General features: G+C 34.8%; 1 long non-coding RNA gene across 1 annotated transcript; it reads left to right on the forward strand.

The window, feature by feature from the left end:
- Positions 1-494: 494 nt before the first annotated feature.
- LOC143665265 (uncharacterized) lies at positions 495-13149 on the forward strand. Its single transcript, XR_013166819.1, has 3 exons — positions 495-604; positions 1301-1457; positions 13069-13149. It is a non-coding gene; the product is annotated as an uncharacterized LOC143665265 (long non-coding RNA).
- Positions 13150-27098: the final 13949 nt, after the last annotated feature.

A 27098-nucleotide genomic window follows, 5' to 3' on the forward strand; every position in this document is an offset into this window, starting at 1 on the left:
GCTTGAATTTATATGCCAAATGTGGAATAATGAGTTTTCATTTGGGGATTCTTATCTAAGAACAATGAATATGTTCTAAGTGTCTTCTAATTAAAAAAAATTTTCCTATGATAATAAGTAGTAATTAAGAAAATGTTTTAATTCCTAAAAGCAATGAAACATTGTCATTTTGTGAATTTATCACTGCATCTTTTTTTTTGATTCACAGCACACCTCGAGCTTACACCTATTGTATTTCCCCTATGCAGTTTTCCATTTTCATAAGGCAAATACAAATTGATTTTCTTGAGTTCCTCAGAAGATGCAAAAATATTTGTTCAATTAATTCACTCATTGTCATTTGAGGTTGAACTCAGAGTACCTCAAACCTATGGGGCATCAATAAGGATGCAGAAACCTCTGTGCTTATGGATGTCAGTGCCCTCAGGGCTATCTCTGTTTACCTCACCTTTGCATCTCCATGGAAACTAAGTTCTTTTCTCCTTTTCTAGAAAATGAATTATGAGGAACGCTTATTGTGTTCCCATGGAGATTTGGATGCCTGGTTAAAGTCTCTTCTTTGAATAATAGCCAATATGTGATTTTCCCACAATTTTAAAAGGAAGTAAGTATTCATAAATTTTAGGAAAATATATAATTATTGCGTTTATTTTCATTAAAAATGAAAAATAACAGAACAATTAAAAATGGCATTGTATGCCAGAAGCACTGTAGTTCCAGTGCAAAATTGCTCTTATTTAAAACCAACTGACAAGCAGCTCAAGAGGTAACTATCTGAGAATCAATGGGTTTAAAAATCAGCATATAGAATATCAGGTTGATAAAGATAAGCCAGAAATTGATAGAGAAGTTAGTATGGAAACAGGAATAAAGAAGCATTAATCAGAACTTCCTTGAACTATCAGACGTGAGGTGATGGGTCTATTCTTCATGACATTAGTTGCAGAAAAGAAAGAGTATTTTCCTTGGATCAGATCATTAATGTGCTGGGATGCATAAATTCACATTCTTAATTTTTCCTTTCCATTTCTAGTGATATGATATTACATCTAAGTTTCCTACACTCACTTTTAAAATCCTAAATAAGAGACACTGGGTAGTTGACAATGTATTTGCTTGGAAGAGTCTTTTACTTTAAATTCAACATATCTAATGAGAAATAATCATAGGTAATGGGAAATGTCTTTGGATATCAGAAAAAATTTGATTCAATAACATTTATTATTTATTCTAACTGATGACTATCGATTGCTAACTCTCTATCTTTTCCAACTTTTACTGGCATCGCTACAATCTTCAGTCGAGAACTACCTCACTGCTATCTTCAGTTCAGGCAGTCAAGTCAAGTCAAGTCTGTCCAACTCCAAGCTGTACGGTGGGCTTTGCAACTCAGTCATAGCCAGTTGGAGAACTGCATATATACTCCTAGCCCATTCTCACACAACTATACTATCAAGGTAAATGAAAATCAGGATCAAATGCGTATGATATAAGATTAATTGTGGAGACGTTCTGCAATGTATACCTGTATTGATAACATACTTGTAGTGTTGGGGTGGGGGTGAGGAGTTAGAATAAAAGTCATATGATTCCCATGCCATGTTCATTACATCTGCATTCCAAAATTCTCAGCAAAAGTCCTAGATATTTGATTGGATGAGCTTAGGCTATAACTTGCAGAGACAGTAGAATCAGCCTCCCTGGATTCACATGGGCACCTGGAGGAAATCAAGAACAGCTGGAAAATGGGCAAATAACCAAGAGGTGCCCTCTACAATCCCAGCGTTAAGCATTCATCCCTTCTTCAGTGACCCTAAGGCACCTTGTGCAAATATCTATGGTAGCAGAAAACACTTTGTAAGATAACCATTTTCATACTGTTTCCTCCAGAGTAATCTGTGAACTCCTTGCTGAGAATAATTCTGTCTTTTTCTCCCTAACACCTAGCACAGTGGCTGAAAGAGAGCAAAAAAAGATATAATTATTTTTTGCTATTGACACATGTTTTTTAGTATTATAAATGTCCTTAATTTATACATGTGGATGTAGAGATATCAGAGGTAAAATCATGAACCTGAAGACAATTACAGAGGGGGGATTAGAAGCAAGGCATATAATCCCCAATTCTGTGCTCATTAACCATGACCCCTACTAGTATTTCTCATTTTCCCAAGAGAATGAACTAAGGTTCACCACTGAGATTCACATACATCCCAGAGTAATGGCGAATGATGGTTTGGACGATGAAAGAATCCCTTCATATATGAAGGATTCTGGGAAAGAAATTAGCCTAAAGAAAGAGTATTGCTGACAGACTGAACCAGTAATAAAAGCTGAATTATTGGGCTGTGAGTCACTTAGATTTGTTAATATCCTGGCATCTCATGTATTCATGCCCTTATTCTAGAGGAAAGAGTGAGAAAAGTTTAAATAATTCCTTTTTAAATTTTTTGGAATAAAAATTAGCAATAAATTGCACATATGTACAATGTAAAATTAACTAACTTTAACGTCTATATACCTATCATCAAAATCAAGAAAATGAAGATATCCATTATCCCCAGTTTCCTTGTGTTCCATTCTAATCCTCCCCTTTGAGCCCTTCTGCCTCTGTTACAGAAACCACTGATATACCAATTGTCACAATTAAGCATTTTCCGAATTTTATACAAATGGAAGCAGGTAGTATGTACTTTTTTTTTTGCCTATTTCTCACAATATAAGTATTTTTGAGATTCATCCATATTACTGTACATTCATTCCTTTTACTGCTTAAACCACAGTGTGTTTATCCATTCAGATACTGATGAGCATTTAAATTGTTTCCAATTTTTGGCAATCCAGATAAAACTGCTCTGAACATTAGTGGGCAAATCTTGTATAGACATATGCTTTCTATTTTCTTCATTAAATACCTACATATAGAATGGCTGTGTCCTATTTTAAGTATGTTTCCCTTTCTGAGGAACTGCAAAACTCTTTTCCAAAGGAGCTGTAATATTTTATATACCCACTAGCAGTTAAAGAGAATCTGAATCTTTTTCAGATTCTAGCTAAAACTTGGTGTGGTTCATCTTTTTTTTTTAAACACTTGGATATGGAGCACTATTTCACTGATTTTTTTTCTTTTTGTCTATTCCATATAACTGTTTCACAGTGAGAATTACTATATCTTCTTAGATAAATGGATCCATTTATCATAATGTAATTTCCTTCTTTATCTTTAGTATCGTTCCTTGTTATGAAAACTATATTGTCTAATATGTATATAGCTACTCTAGATTCCTTTTAATTTGGGTTTGCTTGGTGTAAATTCATTCATTCTTTTACTTTCTTACATATGTCTTTAAATTTAAGGTTGTTTTCCTTAGGCGATATATACATGATTTGGCTTTATTAAAAAATCAATTTGACAGCCTCTGCCTTTTAATTGGTATATTTAGACTCTATATATTTAATGTGACCAATGACATGGTTGGTTAAAATTTGCCATCTTGCTATCTGTTATCTATCTTAGCCGTTTGTTGATCTTTCTTCCTTCTCTCTGCATTTAAAAACAATTTTGAACATTTTTAAGATTCAATTTTATTTCTGCCATTGGCTAATTATTTGTATCACTTTAAAATTTGTATTTAGTGATTTTTCTAAGATTTACAATATATATACAGCATATTTATATATATAATGTAAATTTAATTAATCAGTATCTGCATTCAAATTATACTATATCACTTTATGTGTAGTGTAAAAACCTTATAAAATATATTCCCAATTTCTTCTTTAGTTGCCAGGGTTGACATAACAAATACTAAATAATAAGTTGGCTTAATCAATTGGAATTTATTGTCTCATGGTTTTGGAGTCTAGACACATCCAAAATCAAGGTTTCAACAGGCCATGCTTTCTCCCAGACTCTGCAGCATTCTGGAGATGGCTTGCCAAAATCCTTGGGTTCCTCAGCTTGCATTTCTGTATTTATCACATGGCTTCTCCTTCTGGTTTCTCCTTCTGCTCAGTTTAGATTTACTCTCCTTATAGGGACTTCAACCATACAGATTGCCTCTCCTTATAAGGACTCCAACCTTGTGGATTAAGGTCCACCCTCAGTCAATTTGGCCTCATCTAAATACAATCTTTGAAGATCCCTTTCACAAATAAATACACACATGAATTAGTAATAATATCTTTAAAGATGCTATTTACAAATGGATTCACACCTACGGGAATTCAGATTAAGACCTGAACATGCCTTTTGTGGAGGACATGATTCAACCCCCAACAGCTTCCTTTCATCTTTTGTGTTATTGTTGTCATACATCTTATTTTTATATATACAGTAAACATACATCAATTGCAATTACTTTTACTTTAAAGAGATCAATTTTAGAACAGTTAACAATATACAACTATTAATTTTATTCACTTTTATTGCATTTGCAGCGCACTTCAATTCTTAGTTTAGATCCAGGGTTCTGTCTGTTATCACTTTTCTTATGCCTGAAGAACATCTTTTAACATTTCTTATAGGGCAGGTCTCCTGGCAATGAATTATCTACGTTCATTGGTGGGGTGGGGATTGACAAAGTATTTCTTCTGCATTGTCTTACGATATTTTCACTGTGAATAGATTTTTGGTTTGACAAGTGTTTTTGTTTGGTTTTGTTTTTTCCTTATAGCATGTTAAAAATGTCTTTCAATTGTCTTTTGGTTTGCATGGCTTCTGATAGCTGCATGATTTCCAAGCTGTTATACTTTGTTCCTCTTTATGGAAAGTGTCTCCCCCATGTTTTTGGTTTTCAGCAGTTTATACTATGCTTAGATATATATTTTTAATATATTTATCCTGCTTGGTGTTCTCAGAGAGTCTTGGATTTGTAGCTTGGGGTCTTTCATCAACTTCTTATTTTTGAAATCTTTTGAGCATTATTTCTTAAAATATTTCTTCTTTCCCATTCTCTTTCATTTCCCCTTCTTGAATTTTGAATGCATGTTGTAATGGTTACATTCATGTGTCAAGTTAGCTAGGTTATGGTGTCTAGTTTTTTGGTAAAGCCAACCCTGACTTTATAGTTATTGTGAGGATAGTTCATTGATTGCAATTATGGCTAATTACATCTGTCATCAGCAAAGGAAGTTTCCTTCTGCACTGAAAGCAGTTTTATCCAGTCATTTGAAGGCCTTAAAAGAGAGCTATGATTTTTGCAATCTGAAAGAAGAATTTTCATCTTTACTTCAACTGGCCTATTTGGACTTGCTAATCCCCCTTGGTCATGTGAGTTAATTTTCCTAAACAAATAATAAATCTGGAGATTTTATATACACACACACATATATATACATATATATTTTTTCATATTGTTTCTCTTTCTCTGGAAAACCCTGACTACTAATACACATGTTTTTGAGAGAATTTGATATTTTCTCCACGTCTCTTGATTGTTCAATTCTGCTTTTATCACTTTTTTCTTTGTGTTTAATTTGGATAATTTTAATTGGCCTGTCTTCAAGTTCAGTGATTCATACCTTGGCTGTGTCAAAACTGTGGATATGCTCATCAAAGGTATTTGTCAATCCTGTTAAACTGTTTTTCATTTATCACACTGTCATTCAGTTCTTTTTGATATTTTCCATGCTGTGCTGAAATTACCCATCTGATATTCCATTCCATACACAAATTTCAGTAGTAACTTAAATATATTACTTATAGTTATTTTAAATTTCTTGACTGGTATTCTATTATCTGGGTCCAATCTGAGTCTGATTTTAGCAATAATTTGCCCTCTTGACAGTTTCTTGATTTTTTTTACTTTTCTGATTGCCTCATAGTATTTCTTGAGAGTTGGCTGTCTTGTGTAGGACAGGAGTGGGTGAATGTTTCAGTTTGCTAATGCTGCCAGAAATAAGTTGACTTTTATAAAGGGAATTTATTAAGCTACAAGTTTACAGTTCTAAGGCCATAAAAATGTCCAAACCAAAGCATCCAGAGAAGGATACCTTGGCTCAAGAAGGGCCAATCTGGTAAAGCACGTGGCTGGTTTCTGCTGATCCTTTGGGTTCTGGTTTTCAAACAGCTTCCTGGGGGGCATTTTCTTTCTGCATCTCCAGACATCTGTCTATGTCATTTCTGAGCTTTCTCCACAATCGTTCTCTCTTAAAGGGCTCCAGTAAGCGGACTAAGACCCACCTGGAATGGGAGGAGACACATCTCCATGGGAAACCACCGAATCAAAAGGTCCCACCCCATTGGGTGGATCAAATCTCCATGGAAACAACTTCATCAAAAAGATCCCACCTATAACTGGGTGGGACACATCTCCATGAAAACAACCTAGTTAAAAGGTCCCATACTAAACAATATTAAATTAGGACTAAAGAACATGGCTTTTCTGGGATATGCAATGGTTTCAAACCAGCACAGTAAGGTAGATTTTTTAGGCCTTTGATGGGCAGGTTATTATCAATCACAATTTGAGTTGTGTCTGGTGATGGTGTTGCTAATGTTACCCTCAGTGCACAATAAGCTCCACGTTCTTCTAGCATTACTTTGTGCTTGTTTGTTTGTTTGGGGGGGGGATGGGGTGCAAGATCTGGGAATCGAACCCGGGTCTCCCACGTGGCAGGAAAAAATTCTACCACTGAGCTATCCTTGCACTGCCCTCTTCTAGCATTATTTTTTATTTAGGATGGAAGAGTGTTTGCCACAGATTTTTTTGTTTCTCGATGTCTTCCCCGCTTGTTAGCCTGGTGTTTGGGTGTGTGTATGAGGGGTGGCATGCTCTGTTGTCCTAACTGAGCCTAAACCTTAGGAAGGCTGTGTACCTGAGTCTCATGGGTGCGGCCTTTTGAGTCTTCCTGCCTCTCTTCCACCTGCAGCTCTCAGTTTAGCACATTTTTTGCCCCTCCCTAGGGACTACAGTTACCTTCCCATAGCAGCAAATGGATTTTTTTCCCAGTGCCATAGCAGTAACTATATTTTTGCCCTTTCTCCAACAGTTTAAGGTTTTGCTCTCCAAAGGGAAATGAGCAGAAAGGTCTGGATGGGGCACTGTGCCTTTTGTGCTTTGGCTGTTGTTTGCCTGCCCCAGACCTGCAGCAAGAGGGTTTCCTTCTAGGGACTCTGCCAGTCTTTTATGTGGGTGCCCATTTAGTGCCATGGAGAAAGGCCAGAATTATCTGCAGCACCCCAGTGGTTCTAAACTATCTCACGAGCCCACTCACTCTTTACTAATTTGTTAACAATTTTAGCTCATTTCTTCTTACACTTGATTGATGGCCTCTACCTCAGATAGGCAAGTGCCCATGCTTGTCTCTCCATGTAGGTGACTGTCTTTCTAGATTTTGTGTTAATTGTTTGCCCTTCAACCTTATTGATTAAATTCAAAAAGTTGTGAATTATCAGAAAGTCTGTCTGCTTTCCTGGTATAAGGGTGGGAGCAATGGTCTTGCTAGCTTTCAGCATCCCAAGGGGAAATCAGAAGTCTTACAGAATTGTCTCACTAAAGTTTCTTAAAGATATTTGCAAATAAGAGAGCATTGCTTGTAGATATCTCTATCTAAATGATAACGAGAGGGATAAGCATCTATTCCAACATCTGAAAAGAGCCCAGCATGCTTTTGGATTACCTTTCATTTATTCTTTAGATTACTGGAAAACCCTTTCCTAACATGTACTTGGCACATAATAGGTGCATAAATAAATATTTAGTAGAAGAATAAATTAATGTTCTCTTTCCTGAAATATACTTTCAATAGTTTATATAGTACTAAGAGAAATCCAGGAAATAAGAAAGAAGGTTGCAATACTACTTCAATTAAGATGATAGCTTTTCTGAAAAGGAGTTATGCATATACAAACTTCCAGAAAGGATGGGAAGGGGAGACACACTCAGACAGAGAGACAGAGTTGAAGATGGAATATTTCAATTCTTGTTAAATGATAGAGCAGAATCAACTACTGTCAAAGTAGGATATTAATATTCAAATAAGCCAGGTAAATAGAAGAAGCCTACTTTCAATTTTACGTATTTTTGTTTTCTTAGGGAATTTCTTTTTTGTGTGTACTTTGAGAGGAGAGCTGATTAAAAGAGAGAAAAATTCAGTAATCATGTATTCTTAATTATTTTCTGCTCAATTTTCATTTGAAGATTTATATAATACAGATGATTATGCTATATTGTAATATCAAGTACTTATTGAGAATTTATAATTCACTCAGCACAAAGTATTGCTAAACACTGTGGTGCATTTTGTCATGTGTCATCCAGTTGACAACACTACTTCTCAAATTGAATAACATTTCATATAGTTTATAACAGCTTGATATCATTGTCTTATGTGATCCTTTCAACAACCCCGGTGAAATAAATGTTATTTCCATTTCATGGATTATAAATCTGAGGCATAGAGACATTATCAGTAAAATGACAGATTTAATAAATGATAAAGCATGTCAAAATCAAGTCAGATCTCTGTGCCTTGTTTCATCTGGAGCTTGTATTCTCCAAAACATTCCTATCTCATTGCTGAAGTATACTTGATCTCTTCTCTCCAATATCAGACATGCACCCAATAAAACTAAGATGATTTTTATCATCAGAGGATAGTAGCTCATCTCCATATATTGAAATAGATCTGAGTTTTGATCTATTTGGCTTACTATATAAATATCATTTTCATTTAATTCTTGAGGAATTAAAAATATCCCAGAAAAGTACACTTACTTCCAAAAGTAGTTTATCATGTCCTAACTACCTATAGTCAAATGGCTATGATGTATTAATGACTTTTTAGATCACACTATTCACTGCTTAATGGTTGTGAGCAAACTATCTTCAAGTGTAATGAGTATTTCATTTAATGAACTGATTGCTATATCAAGCATTAAACTGAAGGCTATTTTATAGTATGTTCATGGAGACTATAAAATAATTAAAGCATGCAATTTATTAGAGAGGACACATTTCAGTATTATTTCAAATGAAGATATTCAATGCATGATTAGAAAATGAAGGTTTGTGAATGAACTTGAATGGTACCTATTCAAGTAACATATTCAGAATATGTTAGGACTGCCAGAAGCTTTATACTCTTGTATATAGAGGCGACCAGAAACTCATAGCTCAAAATTTTGATGACATTGTCCTTAACTGACAATAAATAATCCCGAGTTCAGAAAAATTGTTCTCATAGTATCTAGATAATCTAGATATGTCGCTTTTAGAACAGTATGAACACAGTTTCAAGGGTTAAATTTAATGTGTTTCTCAAGGAATCTTAAAAGGAAAATTCTCCTGTCTTTTCTACTGATCATCCTTTATCAAATTATTTATTCTTTTTTTTTCTTTTTTTTTTTTTTTACATGGGCAGGCATTGGGAATCAAACCCAGGTTCTCAGGCATGGCAGCTGAGCCACCGTGGCCCACCCAGATTATTTATTCTTAAAAATAAATGTTTAATTTCTCTTCACTTGTACGTTTAGAAACTAAAATGTAAACTAAATCTCTGACAACTTCTCAGAAGAATATTTTTTTTGGCATTTCCTGAAAGCTTTCAGTGGTTTTGCAAATGGGATGATGTGTGTTTTAGCTTTAAAACTGCTAACTATCCTGAAAATATTTCCAAAAATCCAACTGACAAGTATATAAATATCATGGCCAGTTTTTGAGAGCTCTCTATCCACTGAAGCTATGTTGTTCTCACATTCCAAATACACTCATCCCATCCAGATACTCCAGAGCCTAAGTCGTTTCAGTAACAACTCTAATTCCAAAATCTCATCAAAATTTATGACTCTGTAACTGCACAGGTGTTGTCCATCCTGGGGCAAAATCGCTTTCCATCTGATGAGCCATGTAAGCTTGAGAACAAGGTAATTGCTTCCAAAATACAGTGGTGAGGCAAGTATAGGCTAGCTATTCCCATTCCGAAGTGAATTTGGAAGAAAAACAAGGATCATGAATCTGAAGCAAAGCCAAAACCTAGTAGGGGTAGCTCCAGTAGGTAGCTCCAAGGTCTGAGAGTCATCTGTTGATCAATGCCTTGTTCTCTGGGCCTGCTGGAGTAGCAATCCACCCTTTCGAGCCTTGAGTACAATCATGCTATCTCTGAATGGTAGGGCCTACACCATACCCTTTCTGAGCCACACTTTCCCTTAAAACTGGGATGTAAGTCTAACAAGAATTGAGGTGGCCTCTGAGCTCTCTCTGGACACTGGGGCATAGTCCTGCATTAATCAGGGTTCTCTTGGAAAACAGAACCAACAGGAGATATCTGTGTATATGACATTTTATAAAAGTATCTCACACACCTGTGGGGATGCATGAGTCCAAATTCCATAGGGCAGGCCACGCACTGGCAACTCCCATGAAGGTCTTCAATGAGTTCTCCAGGAGAGGCTGGCTAGCTGAAGCAGAGAGAGACATTCTCTCTTCTGGCTTCTCCTTTAAAGCCTTCAGCTGACTTGATTAAATGTCTTTCATTGCTGAACACACTCTCCTTAGTTCATTGTAGATGTAATCTGTCATAGATGCAATCAACGTACTGACGATTTAAGCCCGCAAAATGTCCTCACAGTCATGGTTGGGCCAGTATTCACTTGACCAGAAAACTGGGCAAAATGACCAGGCCAAGTTGACACATAAACCTAACCATCACAACCCCCAGTGCTCAGGGTACTGTAGTGGCAGCCAAACTCTCCCCATCAACATCAGGGAAGAAGGCCAGCTTCTTCCAAGCATTAGTGCAGAAACTGCACTATCCAAAGGCATGGGCAGAAGAGAAGATCTTTTGGACTAGACCTGGCTTCCATGGTTCTGGCCTTGCAGCCATTTTTCCTTCACTTCATCCCATCTCTGACCCTTTCATCCAGATAGGCAGTGTTTCCGCTCATACAAAATTCTCAATAACCTTGCTGGCTACGTGTGCAGTTCAACAGCGTTCAAGCCATCAGACAAATTTCATCTGCAGATCCTTCCTAGGGAAATATGTTTCCAATCCTGTCTTCCTCTGAGATTCCTAACTGGACCCATGAGTCATACCTAATCATCTTATCAAAGGTTTCTTCAGCTACACCGTCACATGAAGCCCTATTCTTCCAGGAATTCAGGTAGAGCTCATTTTTGTCCCTAGTCTCAGAACATGCCCTCTGGATAGGCTGAGATTTTCTAAGTCATCAATTTCTGGTTCTTTTGTGCCTAAAAGTTCAATCCTTAGTTGATCCCTTTCCTCTCACCTTTTATATAAGCGGTGAGGAGAAACCAAGTCATACCTTCCACACTTAGCTTGAAAATCTCCTCAGCCAAATATCCACATTCATTGTTTCTAAAACCTGCCTTCCATCCAATATCAGAATACAATTTTTCAAAGTTCTCTACCACTTTGGTACAAAGATCACCTTTCTTCCTACTTCCAGTAACACATTCATCATTTCCTTCTAAGGAAAGCCTTACCAGAAGTACCTTTAATATACATATTTCTTCCAACATTCTGCTCATGACAAATTATGTATTCTCTAAGATGAAAAAAAAAATTTCTCTACAGTTCCCACTTATTTCTGAGCTTTCAGCAGAATCACCTTTATTGTCCATACATCTAATAACAGTCCCTTCAAAACCATTGTAAGCTTTCTATGCATAGCACCTTAAAATTTTTACAGCCTCTACCCATTACTCAATTTCAAAGCCACTTTCACATTTTTAGGTAATTTTTAATACTAGCATTTCACTTTCAGTAGTATATGCCTTCCTTGCCAGGTTGCTCTGACAGATACCAAATAACGGGTGGGCTTAGCAAGAGGATATTATTGCCTCGCAGCTGGAAGGCTAGGATTCCAGAATCAAGGTCATTCTTTCTTCGGATAGTTTGCAGCATTTTTGCTGCTGACTTGCATCTCTACCTCCTGCCATGTGGCAATCTCTCCTTATTTCCACTTTTCCAATTTCTGCTGAATTCTGGCTTCTGGATTCTCTTTTACTAAGGCCTCCAGTCATAGGGTTTAAGATCCACATTTATTTATTTGGCAATACCTGAATAGGAACTTAAAATATCGCATTCACAAATGAATCCACACCTTAACTCATAATACATCTTCAAAGGATCCTAATTTACAAGGTGTTCACAGCCACAGGAACACATTAAGATTAAGAGCATATCTTTGTTGAGGTACATAATTTAATTTACCACAGCAAGGTAAAATATTCAAATGGAAGCACAGATTAAAAAATAGTTGAAAAACTGAACAGACTCTTAGTAAACTGCAACAATATAAGCATCCTAACACGTGTAAGTGGAGTTATCAGAAAAAGAGAAAAGATAAAGCATTGGATCAGAAGATAGTTGAAAATATAATGACAGAAAATTATATGAATTTGATTATAAATATTAATTCAAACATGATAAACACACAAAAAGCATATACCATAATCAAATGGTTGTAAAGCAATGAGAGAAAATTATATAGTTTCCAAAGAGAAAAGACACATTGCATACAAGCAGCAATGGCAAAAAAGATAATTGGGTACTTATGAGAGAAGATACAAGAAATTGTTAAAATACTAAGAAGATTAAATTAAGAAGAACTGACATTTCTGCAATATCGAATCTTCCAAAATATAAACATTAAATTGAGTGTGTGCATTTGTCTCATTTTAATTTAGTGCAATAATGTCAACAGATTTCTGTGGCAATGTTTTACATATTTTCACAAGATTTATTCCAAATATTTTGATACTATTTTTAAATGCACTTTTGAGAAATTTTAGTAAATTGGTTTTATATTCCCAAATTTTGTTACCTCAGTTTTTAATTCTAATGATTTCTTTGTAGAGTCTTTTAGTCTATGTATTCATTCATATTTTCTATGACAAGTGACAGTTTATATCTTTCTTTCTAATTCCCTCATAATTTATTAACTTTGTTTGCTAAATTGCCCAGGTTGGTTTCCAATATGATGTAGAAAAAAGCAGCAATGATAGGCAAGCTTTTCTAGTCCCTTGTCTTAGAAGGAAAGCTTTCAGGACTTCACCATTAATGAAAATATTTACTAACATTTTGTTTTTCTTTTTTTCATAGATAATCTGGCAGATTTTGAAAGCATTCTTCTATTCCAAGTTTACCTAAGGATCTTCAAAATAATCTCTTTTCATTAAATGCTTTTTCTTCATCTGATGAGGTGATAGTATGACTTGTCTTCTTTTTTCTTCATAGGGTAAAATGATTTTCAAAAGTTAAATCACATTTGCATGTATAATAAGCTCAACTACATTGTGATTTATTTTCCTTTTTAAAATATTCCCAAATTTGTTTGACTTTTGTATAGGCTTTAAACATCTGAGTTCATGAGAATTATTTTTTAATACTTTTCCTTTAACACAATATCCATCTCAGATTTTGTTACAAAAATTATGCTGGCCTCATAAATTAGGCCATTCTAATTTCCAGAAGATTTAAAGAAAAAATGAAATTATTTCTAACATTAATTTTGTGGCATTTACTGGTGAAGCCATCTGAGCTTAGAGTTTACTCTGTCAAAGTATTTTTACTAGCAGATAAATTTATTACTAAGTGCAGGGCTATTCATAAAGTCTATTTATTTTTGTCAATTTTGGTAAGTTGTATTATCCAATAATTTGTACAATTTATTTCCAATTTCAAATTTATGTGCCTCAAGTTGCTTATAATATCCCCTTAAAATCTTTTAAATTATTTACATAATCTGAAATGGCTCCTTTTTCACTCATGGTATTAATGAACTGTACATTCCCCAACTTTCTGTCTAATCCTTATCAGGGTTTTATCAATTTCATTTATATGCATAAATGTACTCTCACTCTTTCCTGCTCTTGCTCTCTCTCTCTCTCTTGCTCTTGTTCTTTCTCATTGATTTCATTAATTCCTGAAAACTCAGGCATTAAAAGAATAGCTATTAAATGAAACCATATCTCTGTTATCAAAGAATGTATTTTATTTTATGGCCTACTTACGGAATTTCTATGATGCTTTCTTCATGAAATAATTGGTTACATTGGTTGCTGTTCCCTGCATACTTTCAGCGGGCTTGTTTCTGATTTTAGGTAAAAATGTCAATGAATAATGAATTTTTAAAATTATTTTTACATCTCCTGTAACCTTATTTTGCTTCGTCCACTTCGCTTAATATTGACTGAGTTGTATGAAATATCCTATAAGTAGGGTGTTTCCGTCAGTTTCTCCATCTCTTGTAGCTTTGGATTTATGGAGATGATTGCATTGTATTTATAACTTATCTCTGGAGTTTTGTTATTTAGCATTATAAAATGTCTTTCTTTGAGACTTTTAATGTGCTTTGGTCTGAATTGCATCTTGTTTAATGTGAAAATCACAATATCTCTCTTATTTTTTTTCATTTGCCTAGTATAATGTGTATATTTTTTAATATTCACTTTCTTGAATAATTTTTTCACATGCTTAGCATTTTTTAATTGAGAAATCTTCACACACACACACATGCATTCCATCTGTGGCATACAATCAATGACTCACAATATCATCACATAGTTGTACATTCATCACTATGATCATTTTTTAGAACATTTGTATCACCCTCCTGAATAATTTTGATTTTAAGTTTCTCTCTTATTTCTGGCCTATTTTTGAATTATTCTTTTTGAAGTAGGTGAAGATTCTTTTAATAGATGAGCTAAGCCCATTAACCTAGACCTAATGTGGGCTTGACCTCAACTTTTTCATATTATTTCATATCATATTTAATTTGTGCATTACATTTAAAATGCATTTTGCTTCTATCCTGATTATTTTTCCACTTAAAAACGTTTTGGTTTTTAGTAATATTTGTGTTAGTAGACAAGTTTGTAAACACATTTTTAAACATCCATGTATTATTTATTTTAAAACCTGTTTTGCGCCCCAGGCTATGATCTATCCTTGAGAATGTTCCATGAGCACTTGAGAAGAATTTGTATATTGCTGTTTTGGGAAGCAGTGTTCTATGTGTTGCTGTTAGGTCTATCTAACATATCGTATTATTAGGTTCTCTGCTTCTATTTTGATCCCCTGTTTAATTGTCCTATCTACTGAAAACAGTGGTATGTTGAAATCTCCCACTGTTATGGTACAGTCTTATACCTTCATTAGGAGCATAGATATTTATGATTGTTATTCCTTCTTGTTGAATTGCCCCTTCATTACTAAATAAAGTCCTTCATTGTCTCTCATGACATCTTTTCCCTTAAAGTCTATTTTGTCTGATACTAGTATAGTTAGCCCAACTTTCTTTTGGTTATCAATCGAGTGGAATAAATTTTTCTATCCTTTCACTTTCAACCTTTGCATCTAAAATGAATCTCTTATAAACAGCATACAGAGACATCATATTTTTAATCCATTCTGTCAAACTGTGTCTTTTGATTGGGGAGTTTAATCCATTTACATTTGAAATTATCACTGTAAAGGCAGCTCTTGATTCAACCAACTTATCTTTTGGTTTTATTTGTCAGATTTATTTTTTTTTCCTCTTTCTCTTTATCCTTTACATTATCCTTACTAATATTCTTCAATTCTTTTCCATCCTCCAGACCTCTCTCTTTTGTCTTGTCTTTTCATCCTGCAGGGTTCCCTTTACACGTTATAGTAGGGCCAGTCTCCTAATAACAAACTCTCTCAGCTCCTATTTATCTGTGAATACTTTAAACTCACCCTCAGTTATGAAGGACAACTGCTGGATAGAGAAGTATTGGTGACATTTTTTCTCTTTCAGTGTCTTAAATATATCATACCTGGTGCTTTCTCACCTTCATGGTGTCTGAGGAAAAATCAGTGCTTAGTCTTATTTGGCTTCCCTTGTATTTGGTGAATAATTTTCTCTTGTTCTTTTCAGCATTTTCTCCTCTTCAACATTTGACACTCTGATTACTATGTGCCTTGGAGTGGGTCTATTACAATTTATTCTCTTTGGAGTATGTTGGGCTTCTTGGGTTTGTATATTTATGTCCTTTATATGGGTTGGGAAATTTTCAGCCCTTATTTCTTCATATATTCTTCTCGGCCCTTTTCCCTTTTCTTCTCCTTCTGGGACACCCATGATGTATATATTTGTGTGCTTTGTGCTGTCAGTCATTTCCCTGGGTCAACTGATTTTTGACAAAAAAGCAAAGGCAATTCACTGGGGGAAGGATAATAGTTCCTACAAATTGTGCTATGAAATTTAGACATCCTTATGCTAAAAAAAAGGAAACCCATTTTATATATCATATTTTATATAAAAATGCACTCAAATGGATTATATACTTAAATATAAAAGATAACTTTTATAAGAAAGCATATAAGAAAATCTTTGTGAACTTTGGCAAAGAGGTTTTAGATATGATGTCAAAATATAACCTATTAAAAATCGATAAATTGAAAAATTTGAATCTTTTGCTCTTTGACAGACATTTTTAAGAGAATAAAAAGTCAAGACACAATACTTTCCAATCACTTATCTGCCAAGGGACTAGTATCCAGAATATGTAAAGAGTTCTATAAATATCGTAATTAGGGAACTAACAGTATAATAAAAATAGAAAAACAGACTTCTGGCTTCTGCTCCAAACCTAAAGAGTTTGAAAGTTGTCACTCCTACCCTTACAATAAGAAAAGATGAGCGAACTAAAAATCAGTGTCTGTTCTTGCACCGATCAGAGAACTAAGATCACAGGAAAACTGCTACCCACAAATCTGGAAAGTCAGTTAAATATAGAGAATCACAGCTAATATCAGCTTGCCTATTGCAGAAGCCACTGGAGGCAAAAAAAAAAAAAATTGTTTATATATATATATTTAAATATGTTAAATATATTTTAATGCCAATCTCAACAAATTTCTGGAAACTGAGTACAGTCTGGCTTAAGGATGAGAAAATTCTGGGAGGCACAGTCTTAAAGAAGGCTGCATATTTTCATAGATTTTTACCTCCAGGAACCCCTCCAGGTTTTCAGGGTGAACAGCCAAGAAATAAATATCCCCTTGTGTCTCAGACAGGAGATGGGGAAGAGTAATCATTATGAAATATACCCAAGGCCCCCTCCATTACAAAAGTTTATTCTCCAGGGTAAAAGGCTTTACCAGGGCTTTATTTATCTCACCTATGGGGCAGAGGAATTACTTAACTCATGTCCCCTCTATCTTTCAGTTTACCAATACTCTCTACAATTTTATCTAATCTAATAGCAGCTCCTGTTGAGAGCTTTGAATTATATATATATATATATTTGATATATGTATCATTTTAGTTCTAAAATTTTCATTGAATTTTTTTGTAAAGCTTTTGATCCTCTGCTCAAGCTATCCAACTCATCTTTAATTCTTTAATTATTTTAGAATTCTATCTAAAAATGTGGCTCTCTGTATTTCTTGTGGATCTGTTTCTATTATCATTTTATCTCTTAGCTTTTGATCATTTTTTTCTTCTAAACACTGATTACTTTTGTGGAGTGCTGGATAGTATATATAAAAATTACAGGACATTTTTGAGACAAAGTATAATGCTCCTTTCTGAAGAGATTTGCGTTTGTTTTCTGTCATGCCGGCTAGAAACAAATAATCTCATACTGATCTAAAATTATGAGTATTTGAAGCTGGGCTTGGGTCTTGGGGACGGCTATAGTATTTTCTGTTTGCACTTAATCCTGGAGCGTAGCGCTTTGGAATTCCCTGCAGAAACTTGTGTCATCTTGTGTACCTGCAACACAGACACCTTTTCTTTGGCGATTTTTGAATTCTACTTGCTGTCTCCTAACTCATGTGAGGCCACTGAAAGCTCTGCTTGGCTTCCCACTGTCCCACATACTGATGATTATGGAACCTACTTTAAAGCAGGAATCAGTAAACTATTTCTATCAAGTGTCAGATAGTAAATATTTTATAAACCCCTACATTTTTGTCCTATTTCACCCTAAATTTATGAAAATTTACCCTAACATAATTGATAGTACAGATATTCACAGTCAAAATCTTTCCAGTGCCATAAAAAGCCCTGACCTCCCTATCTATCTGGTTTCATCTACAATTTTTTGGTCTCTTGCAAACTGCTTTCCAATCATTCTGGCCAAAAAGCAAAATCAAGGCTATTGTGTAGGCACTTATAAAACAGGAGTCAATACTCCTGTCCCAACCTGACCCATTTGCATGTGGAGGACTATTCTGGGTGACAGGCATGCTTTGCGTTTAATTGTCATCTGGAGGAGACTTTCTCCTTATTACAAATGACCAACCCAAGGGAAGAAGCCTGTGAACTAGGTGGTCCAGAGCACGGGGAGAGGAGTTACTATAGTCAGTTTTACTCTTTGCCTCAGTAAAACCTAGCCAGATCCTTGCACACACGCCTTCTCTTCTCACAGAGAGCCCAGCCTTCTCCACTTGAGCAGCTGGACAGAGAGAAGGCAACTGCCAATTCCTAGACTGAGGTTCTACCACTTGGTGTGTGGCAGTTAACAATAGTGCTCTCAATATTTAGATAGAGAACCAGCATGGGACATGAGCAACAGAAAAATACGCCCACCAGCCTCGGAGGCAGGTGCTGGGAGCAAAGATTGAAATGGTGGAGAAGAATGCCCCAGCCTGATGTGGCTGGTTTACAGCAGTCACCTGCTCAACTGATATACATGGGCCAGAGAAAAACTGATAGCAGGTCAGATTTGCCCCATGAGCCATTAGTTTGTCAGTCCCTGCCCTAAAGTAACAGTGATTCCTAAAGCCAGACTATTTACTTTATTTCCCTTTTAAAATATTTTAGTCCAGAAAATTCTCACCGCCGAGATAGTTTTCTGACATTTTCAACTTCTTTTTTTTTTTTTTAAGTTTTCTCACACTTCCTATTTTTTCTCAATGGGAAGTTAAGCCTAAAACAGGGGTTTCTCAATCTTGGCACTATTGGCATTTGGGGCCAGCTAGTTTATTGGGGGATGTCTCCCATGCATTGTAGTATGTAAAGCAGCAACCCTGGGCCCTACTCACTAGAAGCCAGTAGCACTCACTCAGTTATAACAGCCAAAAATATCTCCAGACATGACTAAATATCTCCTGGGGCCCAAAGTTGCTTTCAGTTGAGTACTATTTGTTTACAACAACTATTTTATCACTGCCAGAAAAGGAAACTGAGCACATTTTTAAACTCCTTTAACACTGGTTTTTCTTCTGCAAAAGTAATAATATAACAACACTGTAAAGCCCACAGAACATAAAATACTCACATTAGTGTTTTGTGTTCAAGAAACTGCTTTGTAGAGCTAGAAGTGTGCCTAAAAATACCATAGGATATAAAAATGCCTAGTAATACATTTAGGATATGTTAGCAAGTAGTGAAGTCATTTAAATATCCACATAAGGGTGGGCCACAGTGGCTCAGTGGTAGAGTTCTCGCCTGCCATGTTGGAGATGCAGGTTTGATTCCTGGTGTCCACCCATGCAAAAAAAAAAAAAAATGCACGTAAATTATCCGTATTTCTGATAATAATTTAAAAGCATGGAATACAAAGTTGCAGGCATTATTCTAAACTTTTCTCATATTATCATATTTCATTCTCAGAACAACTCAAAGTTGTAAGGACATTATTATCTTCATTTCACAAAAGAAGAAAATGACGTGAGGTACAGAGAAGTCAAAAAGAAAGGCCATGAAGTCAGTGGCAGAATTAGGATTCAAACTGAGGCAGTCAGTCTCTAGAGATTTGAGCTTTATCATTTGCTATTTTTAAGAAATAAAAGTTAACAATAACATGTGATTTGAATTCCTGGTCTAGAGGATTTCTAGATATGATAGATTTTATTGAATTACTCACTGTTTCTCTTCAGGGTCCTTTTAATGCTTGTTAATATCTCTTTTTAAAGGAGATGAAGACAGAGTTCAGCTTAAGACCATCCTGTTCAGTACTTAAATAAGCTGAATAACGCTCATAGTAATGACATTTCAGACTATATGTGCATGTACTTAAAATGTCCCAGGAGGATTCTGGGTTAGAATTCATAAAACATTTCCCAACAGCAGCGATTCTCAACTCCTAACACGTTGCCAAAAAGTAGTAGACTTTCCACAACTGGAAAAATAATAAAACAGTCTACAATATGCCTGCTATAATTCAGCAGCATGACTTCCCTATGGGATTTAGGTCATAAATATAATTTCTAAGTGAAAATTCTCCATTAAAATTTGTTGAAAGCAGAGGGAAGATTACTGTGGGACATATAAAAGTTGTAAATGAAGCATTATGGCAGGCAGGTTTTAAGTAATATTCCTACTCCCAAAATCAACTTTATTGTTAGTTTTAAATGAACAGATAAGAAAAGTAGGAGGTGGACATATTGCTACAGAATTTAGATTGCAAAATTTCGAATAAGTGATCAGAGTTGAGTTGAGTTAGTAGAGTAATGATGTGTTAAGTAAGATAAGTCTCTTTGAGAGAAGAGCAAGGGAGTAGCTAAATTTGGTAAACAGACACAAAAATAAAAATCTTTGCTGTTGTGTATACAATTCGAAATAGTTATGTTCAAATACATATATGCACACACAAACATGTTTATACAGGTGTTCATGTACACTTTTTGTCCAGCTTATTTCACTACCTCTCTACTTATTATGACTTAAAGATATACTGATCAGGCCTCAGAAAATTGTCTTTCTGAAGATAGTTCTACAGTAAAAGTCTTGACACAGTTTATTCTCTGAAATTGTACTGAGACCTTTAGTGTGATAGAGATTGTCCAGATGTGGAGCATATATATTTAATTTTGAAAGGCCAGATGTCATATGCAGATAACCCATGAGATGCTGTTAGATAGTTTTCTCAATGCAAACATTTTGTTTCATATCTGTAAAACACATCAGAAAAAAAAACCCATGGGGAAAAATAATTAAGAGAAAGTGTCTGAGTTATAAAAAACAAACAATAGTAAACACTATGTTCCTAAAGCCTTGAAGTCTCTATGAGATTACTGAAAGCAGCACTTGACATTGTCCTAGCTTTGGCAGTGTGACTGGTACGGTTTAACCCTCTGAAAATAAAATATACATATATATGAGATTAGTGTTTTCAAACACTGGATAAAAGGAAACAAGATTAATAACATTTGCATGGAGTGAAAGCCACTATAGCCCTGCTTTTCTGGATAGATGCACTTTCTTGAACACAGGAAAGAAGGGGCCAAATAGAGCACAATATTATTGATACATTGAAGAAGCAAAGGATGGAGGTATGGGCTGCTGCATTGACTGAAGGTAGTGGGGCAGGACAACAGACAGACAACAACCGAATAGGAAAGTTCCAGAAATCTCCATGGAGGTCCCTTAGTTTGTTGGTCAAATAGGAAGCTGTGCATATATGAATGAGATTATGCCTGGAATAGAACAGCTGCTAGAGAGTGTGGGCTGCATGGAGTTTTCAGAGGCTGTGCAATGCTCAGAGACACAGGAGACCAGCCAGACTGGGATGTCTTTGCTCAATACCCACAGCACACAGCTGTCACTGAAAAGTCTTTTCAAGTCCTAGAGTAATGACAAATAAAGACTCAAAAGCCTTGAAAGGATCAAGTTTATTCATTCTTGTCTGCAACAATGAAACTAAGCCCTCCCAAAAGGCAACAGAAACTAACCACAAGAAAACCTGATGTTGAAATTAGTAGACAAAAGGGGGCTATTTGTGTGTATGTAGGGGAAGTGTGTTTGTGTGTACACATATACCCTCAGATACTTAAATGGGTATATTGTCATAATATATGGGAATTACCAACAAAGATACGGAAACTATAAGAAAAACTCAAGTGGAAATTTTGGACCTGAAAATTGCAATTTCTGAAATGAAAAATCTCCATAAATAGGTTCAAACACAACATGGGAACAACAGAGGGACAAAAAGAAAATTATATTCATGTGTATATACATATACATGTAAAATAAAATGTAAGTATATCTATATACTATGCACAGAAGAGGCTCAGAGATCTGTGAGACAAAATCAGGTGGTATAACATAGACATAATTGTTATCCCAGATACAGAAGAAAGAGTAAGAACAACACATAAAAATTTATTGGAAGAAATCATTACTCCAACATACCAAAGCTTGTTGAAAACACAAACTTTTAGATCTAAGAAAGTCATCAAATCCCTTACAGAATGAATATAAATAAATGGCATCTATGTACAACATATTCAAATAGCTGAAAACCATAAATCAAGGTAAAATCTTGAAAGTAGCAGGAGAAAGTCATTATTTAAGAGAATAATGAAACAAATGTTTTCAATCAGAAACAACATAAACAAGAAGAAAAGGAACATAATCTTAAAAGTGCTGACAGAAAAGAAAAGAAAAATTGCCAACTTAGAATTTTATATCAAATGGAGATATTTTCAAATGTGAAAACATGATAACTACATTCATAGATAATAAAAAGCTAAAAGAATCCTTGTTCTTTAGGCTTAAGGAAATGTCATCAGATGGAAACTCCAAAAGACAAGATGGTACAAGGAAAACTGAAAATGATAAATATGTACAAATATTTAAAAATATGTTATTTCTTGAAGATGATCGTATAATGATATAACTTTTGCAATGTGACTGTGTGATTGTGAAAGCCTTGTGTCTGATTCTCCTTTTATCTACCTTATCGACAGATGAGTAAAACATATGAAATAAAGATGAACAATAAGAGGAACAAATGTTAAAATAAGTTTAGAGTGAAATGCTGGTGATCAGTGACAGGGAGAGGGTGGGGGGGTATAGCATGTATAAATTTTTTTGTTTCCTTTTAATCTCTTTTTTTGAATAGATGCAAATGTTCCAAGAAATGATCCCAATGATGAATATGCAACTATGTGATGATATTGTGAATTACTGATTATATGTGTAGAACGGAATGATCAAAAGTTAAGAATGTTTGCATTTGTTTGGTGTTTTATGGTATTTAAAAAATAATTTAAAAATTAATATAAAAAAATAAAAATATACACTTTTATTTACAAAAGACTGAGTTTTTATCTTAATGTCTTTAAAATACATATGGCCACTATCATTATACACTCTAGGCATTGCTAGATGATACCATCTCAGTCTTTATCGTCTAGCTTTCTTTCTGATTTCATTTGTGCCCCCAGCCCTTCTCCCTCTATCATTCTCACATTCAGCTTCATTCTGTGTACTAACATTATTGCATTACAGTTAGGTAGTATTGTGCTATCCATTTCTGAGTGAGACTCAGCATCAAGGGATTGAGAAAACCCATAGAATGAACTGAGACTCAGCATCAAGGGATTGAGGAAAGCTAATCAACCAAAAGGGGGAAGAGCTAAATGAGACAAAATAAAGCATCAATGGCTGAGAGATTCCAAACAGAGTCGAGAGGTTATCCTGGACATTATTCTTATGCAGTAAATAGATATCACCTTGTTAGTCAAGATGTAATGGAGAGGCTGAAGGGAACTGCCCGAAAATGTAGAGCTGTGTTCCAGTAGCCATGTTTCTTGAAGATGACTGTATAATGATATAGCTTTCACAATGTGACTGTGTGATTGTGAAAACCTTGTGCCTGATGTTCCTTTTATCTACCTTATCAGCAGACAAGTAAAACATATGGAATAAAAATAAATAATAGGAGGAACAAATGTTAAAATAAACTCAGATTGAAATGCTAGTGATCAATGAAAGGAAGGGGTAAGGGGTATGGTATGTATGAATTTTTGTCTGTTGTCTTTTTATGTCTTTTTCTGAATTGATACAAATGTTCTAAGAAATGATCATGATAATGAATATGCAACTATGTGATGATATTGTGAATTACTGATTATATATGTAGATTGGAATGATCATATGTTAAGAATGTTCATGTTTCTTTCTTGTCATATTTTTTTTATTTAGAAATTAATAAAAAAAATTTTAAAATACATATGACTATATAAAGTAAAAAATATAACACTTGATTATGAGGCTTATAAATCCCAATAGAGTAGTATATATGATAACAACAGCATAAAAATAGTAGGAAATAAATGAAATAAATAAAAAAAAATGAAACTATACTGTCACATCTTATACTTTATTGGAAGTGACACAATGTATAATGATGCATTTTGCAAACCAAGAGGAACCACTTAAGTAAAATGCATAAATATAGCTTAATAAAAGGCAACAGGGAAATTTAAATGGAATACTAAAACATATTTGATTATCTTAGAATAAAGTAGGATAATTGAACAAAGGACAAATACAGCAGATGGGTCAAAGAGAATACAAATAATAAAATAGTAAACACTAGCCCAACTATATCAATAATTATATTACATGTAAATGGACTAAACTCTCCTATTGAAGAGCAGATTTGAACAAAAAATTTGAAAAGATAAACAAATGGCTAATAAGTATATGAAAAAGTGCTCAACACACTAATCACCACAGAAATATAAATCAAAATCACATGACAATAATATGATACTCACATGGAAAAATAATTAAATGTGATCATCACACAGCTTACAAAAACAAATAACAACAACAAACACATGACACCAAGACACACCCAACAGTTTGACTAAAATTAAAAAGATTAAGCAAAAGTACCTAATGTTTGCAAGAGTATGGATCAATCAGAAATCTTGTTTTAGTTTCCTTGGCTACGCAAGTAAAAAACATGCAATGAATTGGCTTAAACAATGGGAATTTAATGGCTAATGGTTAGGAGAAGTCCACATCAAGTTCAAATCAAGGTTTCATCAAGCCAATGCTTTCTCCCCAAAGACTGACTTTCTCTCCATCTGTATTAATTTCATTCTACTTATAAAAGATTTCAGTAATAGGATTAATATCCATTTTGATTGAGTTAGGCTACACCTTAACTGAAGTAACCTCATCAAAAAGGTTCTACTTACAATGTGCTCACAATCCCAGAATGGATTAACGTTAAGAACATGTTTTTGGGGGGAACATAGCTCCAAACCATCACAAATCTCATACTTGTCTAGTAGATGGCAAAATTGTGAAACTACTTTGGAGAAGCAATTTCTTACAAAGTAAGCCTTAAGTCCAGAAATTTATGTCCCAGGAATTAACTCAAGAGATACGAAAATTTATGCCCATAAAAATGTGCACGTGGGTTATGGAATGTTTGTTTATAATAACCAAACACATAAAATAACCCAAATTTTCACAACAGGAAAATAAACTATGATATAGTCACACAATGAAATATTACACAGCAAAGAAAAAGAATGAACTTCTGGTACATGCAAAAACATAGACGAATCTCATAGAAGTTATGCTGAAATCAAGAAGTCTGTCATAAAAGAATTATGCTGTACAATTCCATTTATAAGAATTTCTAGAAAGGTAAAACTATTGTCAGGGTAACTAAACAAGGAAATGGGGTGAAGAAAGTATATTATATCCTGAGAGAGGTATGGGGTACATGAGTGTTGGATGTGTCAAAACTTATCTAAATTTTACACTTAAGGTTCATGCATTTCACTGTCCGTGTTGCCTTGAAAAAGTTGTAAACAAAAAAAATTCTTGACACTGGAAATACTTTTCTTAAAAAATACTTAGTGAATGGAGCAGCACTCTAGAGCCATAGAAATTTTTGACAGGATAATTTTAAGCTGGAGAGACAGATTGCTACGATGACTGAAAAGAAATATACTTGCATCAGAAAGAGGAAGAACAGAGTTCCTCAAGGTGGAGACCATAGCATTTTATGTAGAGAATAAAATTAGTTACTTGTTTTAACTGAAAAGAAAGATCAAATATGTTTGATGAGGAAGATCATGAAGAATATCAAAAGACAATTATATGTTGCTAAAACCCTCGTTCAGTGTGCAATGTCATAAAAGTTGAATTACTAGAAATAATTTTAAAGTAGTTATATATCATAGATTTCATTATTTCTTCTTTAAATAAGCTTTTTCTTAAATGCCCACTCTGTGTCAGGCATTATTCTAGGGGTAAAGAAGGCAAAAAAGTGATATGTGAGGGACAATTGGAGTAAGGGATTAAATCCACAAAAATATGTTCACGTCCTAGCACCCAACCCTGTAAATATGAACTCAATTGTAAATAGAATACTTGAAGATCCAATTATGCTGAGGCCAAACTGAATCAGGGTGAGTCTTAATCCAATATGATTGGAGACCTTATAAGTGGGAAAATCGGACCCAGTTGCAGTAGAAGACAGAGGGTGACCAATGGCCTTATTATGGAAGCAGAGATTGAGCTACAGATTTCCCGCAAGTCATCACCAGAATGCTACAGACATTGAGAATGCATGGCCCTGCTGACACATTGAGTTTAGACTTCCGACTTCCAAAACAATAAGACAGTAAATTCTTTTGTTTGATCCAACAACTGTGGTATTTGCTATTGGAGCCCTGGCAACCGTAGGCAAGTGCTAAGGTGATGAAGGAGCAAAGAGATGAAAAACAGTGCTCAGAGAGGGATGGGGTTTCATTTCTTAGGGGATGGCTCATGGCCAAAGACCTGAAGATGGTATATGAGGGACTATGTCAATAATGGTGGTAGTGAGGGGAGAGGCAGTGTTCCACCAGAGGGAAGAACAAATGTAAAATTCCCTCAGGTAGGTATGGCTTGATGTGTTATAGAAACAGCAAATAGACCAGAGTAATTGGAAAGCAGTTTGCAAGAGTCCAAAAGATTGTAGATGAAACCAGATAGATAGGGAGGCCAGGGTTTTTTGTGGCATTGGAAAGACTTTGACTGTGAATATCTGTACTATCAATTATGTTAGGGTAAATTTTCATTAATTTAAGGTGAAGTAGGACAAAAATGCAGGGGCTTGTATACAGAATTCCCCGAACATTTGGTGGACATGGTCACAGTGGGTTTTGAGTTAACATGATCCAATTTATGTATCTAAAAAAACTGCTCTGTCAGGCTGCGATGAGAAAATAATGGAAGAAGGTGGGCAATGGAAACTTCTTGGGAGATGATAACGACCATCCACAGGTAGGGAAAGGATGATTTGAGCCATAATGATAGAAACAGAAGTGGTAAGAAGTGATTAGATTCAGGCTATATTTTGCCAGGAGAGCCTACAAGATATGCAGATGGATTATCTTTGGAATGTGAGGGA

The sequence above is a fragment of the Tamandua tetradactyla genome, chromosome 21 (genome assembly GCF_023851605.1).
Source record: "Tamandua tetradactyla isolate mTamTet1 chromosome 21, mTamTet1.pri, whole genome shotgun sequence".
NCBI classification, from domain to species: Eukaryota; Metazoa; Chordata; class Mammalia; order Pilosa; family Myrmecophagidae; genus Tamandua; species Tamandua tetradactyla.